The sequence below is a fragment of the Camellia sinensis genome, chromosome 8 (assembly GCF_055761805.1).
Source record: "Camellia sinensis isolate YWXY chromosome 8, ASM5576180v1, whole genome shotgun sequence".
In the NCBI taxonomy this organism is placed as follows: Eukaryota; Viridiplantae; Streptophyta; class Magnoliopsida; order Ericales; family Theaceae; genus Camellia; species Camellia sinensis.
Genome location: NC_138968.1, coordinates 126,672,085 through 126,677,878, shown reverse-complemented (window position 1 = coordinate 126,677,878; position 5,794 = coordinate 126,672,085).

Sequence of the window (5,794 nt, the reverse complement as noted above, 5' to 3'; positions counted from 1 at the left end):
CTTTGAAAATCATGCATAGCATGCAAATGCAAATGATCTTGTTCAAATTAAAGGAAAAAAATTAGGAGATGCGTATGGGTATTTGAGCAGTTAAGACTCTTGGTTTGTGAAAGAAGAGAGCGGTTTACATGGCAAAGAATTAGGAAGTAAGCGAACAGTATTTTGACGCGTGCAAGAACTGTGCAATAAATTACTTAATTTCTTACCAGTTTTTTCGTGATTGAAAATAAGATACTGCATCAATGTTAGGTATCATGAAAAAAATTTTATGAAAATACTCATGAAAATTTTGTAATTCTTGGGTTACACTTAAAATAAAACACCACACACTAATCAAGGTGATCCAAGGATCATAACTCTTTCATGATCATTTTCATGATCAAATTTTCATGATCCCTAACTTTCCTCAAGATACTGAGATTCACATTAATAGTTGTATATTGAAACCATTTAACCGTGTTGAAGAAATGAGGTAAAATAGGATTATTTGCAACAATTTTTTTCTATAGCTCCAGTATTATATACTAATGTCGTTAAAGAAATTGATTAAAAAAAAAAAACTAAGAAAAAAAAGAAGAAGAAGAATAAGTTGTTTTGAACATGAACTAAAATAAAAAAATTTAAAACATATATAAAAGTGGAAGAATTTGATTAAGAGGTTTGATATTTAAGACAAAATGAAAGTATATATGTTTTCAATTGGAAAATGTTTTGGAGGAAAAACCAAATGTGCCAATTGGCCAAAAAAGGAAAAGATTTATTATATTAAGGAATTGCATATTGAATTTGTAAGTACCTCTAATGTGTTGTCCTGCAATATTGCTTCGAGAAACTTTTTGGTTATGCAGAGTGTTTTGGCCTAATTTTGAATTTGATCATTGTTATGAAAGTGATTTAGAAGATCAAAACCTATTGCGTTAGTAAGATTTTCTATTCTCTGTTTGGCATGTCGGTTTGGGCTAATTTAGTTATATAGGATAAAATTGATTATTTTAGCCAAATAGAACAAAATATCACATTCAAATTATAATCATTTTATTACCAAAAAGTCTATCTCAAATGAGACTTTAGCCCCAAGCTAAAATAGTAAAAAAAAATCATTCCACATCCAGACGAAGGCTTTTATGTCCATCTTTTGTTTAAGTTTAACATAACTTAAATGTATTTGTCTTTAAAAAAATGGATGTATTGTTACCAATTGTATACTTGTTGTGCATTTTTTTAAAGATAAATGTATTGAAATCATATGATAATAATTATTAGTTCAATTTGAATTTTTTATAAATAATTTATATATTAAAATCTAAAATATTAATCAATTGAATTGTCAAAATAGGTGTAGTGGTGGACCTATGACCCAGATTGGACTGGTCCAAACCATGTGAGTAGGAGACAAGCCTTAGCCTAGTCCTTGAAATATTAGAGGTGGTTCGTTATAACGTTTTTATTAAAAAAATAAATAAAATTGAATTGATTATAAAATTTTCAAAATTTTTAAAAAGTAGAAAAATATATTCACTTGTTTTAGTAATCACTATACAAAACCACTAATTGTGTTTTTTAAAACTAGTTGCAAATCATAGTGGTTTTGTAATCACTATACAAAACTACTATATAAATTATAATTAAACAACACATCTTTAATTATAAAATAAAAAATAAAAAAATCACAATAGATCATAACTAATATAAGAATGAGTCATAACTAATCATTACTTGATGTATAACTAAAGACCTCTTCAGTCATAACCAAAATAACAATCACAAGAAATTATAATTAAGTTATATCCAACAATACAATGTATCATAATTAAAGACCATGAAAATCATAACTACGACATAGACACTTTCTTTGCAATGTGTTTATAGAATTTTTCTATTAAAATATATCATTTCTATCTCAACTTATCTTATTTTTTAATTTTTCAATCTACCTAACATAGTTACTCTCCAATATTTATATAAAATTTAATTTCAAATTCTATAATTTAAAATTTACATTTATCGAAATAAACTCTTAATATTTAAATTTAGTAATATCTCATTATTACTTATTATAAAAAAACAAAATTAATATTATCATTAATTTGAATCCATTCACTCAATTTCTAACTGGGCCACTGCATCAAGTATTAATTCTAACAACAATGATTCATCCCACTAAAAACACCACAACTAATAGCACTAATGCATTAAAAAAAATAAAAAAATAAAAAAATACAACTCCAAGACCAAAATATCACATCATTAATGGCAGGACCCACTGCCACCTAATTAGTGGGAGCACTAATTAGTGCTCCCAAGCATTTTTCTTAACTCTAATAGCCTACTTCCTACCCCCAGGCACTACATTTATCCCCCACAATATTTATAAAAAATAAAATAAAATAAACAATTTTGAAAATAGGCCTTAGAATTTGGTCATAAACAAACCAACGTTGGATAGATTCAATTAGGAGTAAGGCGTGACAACTTGCATGGCATGATGGCACGAGATCAATATTTTATCCATTTTGCAACCCCCTAATGAATATGTCAACTTTTGTTTATATTTTGCCCATCTAAAAAAATAAAAAAAAATTGTTTATGTTTTGATTATATATATATATATATAAGGCCTTAAAACATTATTCTAATTTGGTCAAAACCAACCAACGTTGGATAGATCTAATTAGAAATCGGCCTCGTTTGGGAATATATTATTTTAGTAATTTTTTGATTTTTTGGTTAAAATATGAGGTAAAAAAAATAGTATGTTTGGGGTGACTTTTTGACTTTTTACGAAAAGATGTGCAAAAAGTATAGAGAAAATAGAATCTTTGATTTTTTTGTATATTTTATATGTTTTTGACTTTTTAAATAATTTTTTGACTAAAATATTAACTTGCCAAACGAGGCCGAAATGATTGTTTGAAACCTATAAAAAAAAATCAGTTAAAATAGTTAGAAAGATACTAAATTATTTATTATGCAATAAAAAGTCAAATATCACATTAATATTCTTAATTATAGAAAGAATTTTGTAACAACTTCCCAAACATTTTTTCTTTTATTTTTTTAACTATTAAAATATCAAAAGTAAATTTTTTTTATAAAAGTAAACTTTAAACATCTAGTAAGGCGTGTTAGACAAAATATTTTAACGCAAATTGCACTTCAGTTCAAGTTTTAAATTTTTTCACAAATAAGTGAAAAAATTTATCAATTTTAATAACTAAAAAATAATAAGTTTTTTCATGAATTTATAAATATTTTATAAAAATACCACTTATTTACAATTTTCTTATATTTTATTCCTTTTGCAACTTCCTAATTTATATGTCAACTTTGGTTTGTTCAGGATTGATTAAAAAATATGGGAGTATAGAAATTTCAATTTTTAGTACATCACAATTTTTATATAAAATTTTCATAAAGAATGATTTGGTTTATTATGATCCTCTATTTTTAATCAAAACACTTATTATTATTTTCATAATTTAAAAATATTATTGACACATCATTTTAAATGTGTTTTCAATGTGATCTTTCTATCCGCAAAACATATTTTTAAAACTAATTGTGTTTTTTAAAACTTTTTGGTTAATTTTTTTGAACTCTTTAATTGGTCATTAGTTTTTGTGTTTAATATAAATTTTAGAGTTTTGTTTTTAATCAATATGAAAATAGTATTCACCAGTGTGTTTGGTTTTAATTTTCTGGATTTATTTTTTGAAAATTGAGACTTTTGTTTTTCTTGTTTTTTATTTTTTTAGTTTTAGTGAATATTTTTTAAATTTTAAGAACTTTTTATTTTTATTTTTTAGATGCATCTTATTTAGATGTATCTAAAAAATAAAATATTTATAAAAAAATATTTTAAAAAATAAATATATACACAAGAATATGAAAAATATACTGAATTCTCATTTTTTTATATTTTTGATATTTAGTGAATTTTGTAAAGATTTTTTTCACAAATATTATACTTTTTAAGTGCATTTATGTTAGGTATATTTAAAAATTTTAAAAATTGCTTAGAATATTTTAAAAATTCAGTAAAAATAAAAAAATACAAAAAATAAAAAAATTTAATTTTTTGAAAAGTGAATTCTGAAAATTCAAACCAAACTGTATATGTTTTTTCTTGTTTTGTACAATATGAAAAATTACTTAATATATCTATACTATTATATTTGTGAGCACATGATTTGATGTCTAATAATGTGGTGGTTTCTCCTTCTACCACGTGACACAAATTTTCCTATCTTAAAATAAAAAAAATATTGTTCAAAGGTGCGAACAAGATTTAAACCCAAGGCTTTGGGTTTCATCAAGAATACTCTTACCATTTAGACAACATATATATTGATATTAATTTCCTTATTATTTATTTTTATATTTACTTGTCTAAATTATATACACATTACATGTGCCACCCACTAATATATATATATATATATATATATATATATATATATATATTTATAGAATTTTGTTGCCAATTTGACCCAATCTAATCTTGTGTCTTAACCACATAATAAAAGTGAGTGTGCATGTCCCACTTGTAAAATTTTGCTCTACATAAAATTTTTCAAAAATGATTTCGAGTTATAATTTTTTATTTTTTATTTTTCATGTTTTGTTGTTTTTAATAATTTTTTTTTTCATATCTTAGTTAATTTTTTTTTTTAAATATACCTAATCAAAATATACTTAAAGAGTAAAATATTTATAAAAAAATATTTTAAAAAATTTAATAAATACATTAGTAAAAAAATTTCAAGGTTTTCTCATAAATTTTACATTTTTAAGTATAACTAAGTAAATTTAAAAAATTAATTTTTTTAAAATATTAAAAAAATTCATTAAAAATGAAAAATATAGAAAAATTCAAAACCCAAATGGGATGTTTATAGCATTTTTATTTATGATTGGTTTGGGATGTCCTAAACAAGTACACTTTTTGTCTTTTTACCAAAAGATATGCAGAAAAGTAAAGAGGTGATGTGATGAAAAAAAAATAAAAAGATGAATTATATAGGTTATGCCAAACCTAACCTTAATAAAACTGTTGATTTTCTCAATAGGCCATGGGCCATGGGCCATTACTTGGCAAATCCTACTCAAAATTTGTGTTCTCTATTTATTTTTTTTAAAAAAACCCCTAGACTACGTTTTCAATTCAAAATTCAAACGATTCGTTTGTTTTCAAAGGTAGAATGGAAGAGATTTATAGTGAGTGGATTATTAATGAAAGAATTAAGTAAAATTATGTTTATTTTGATGATAGTTGTTAGTGTAGGAATTGTTAAATTATTTTTATATAAAATAATAAAACAAATAAAAAAATATAAAAAATTAAACATTAATATTTATAAAAAATTCCCAATATATAACAAATAAAAAAAATAAAATAATTTCTAATCCCCTCACTATTATTCTAATACAATCTCCCCAACCTCCATCTCAATATCCTTCCCAACCTCCATTTATATCACTTCTACCATCCTAATCCCCTCCCCAACTCTACAAACAAACATAACATTAAGGCCAAATTTGGCAAGTCCAGAATAAGTCAAAAAGTTACTCAAAAAGTTAAAAAATTAACACTATTCACTAAAAGTCAACAATTACGATTGCACAACTCACAATTCTAATTTTCTCTTACAAACCAATTTTTACAATTTTTTATTACATATTTTTTCATAAAAATTTAAAAAATTAACCCAAACATCTATATTTTCTTTCTCACTTTTTTTAATTCAAAAAAATAAAAAATACACTTATTTAAAACACTCCAAACAACTCCTCA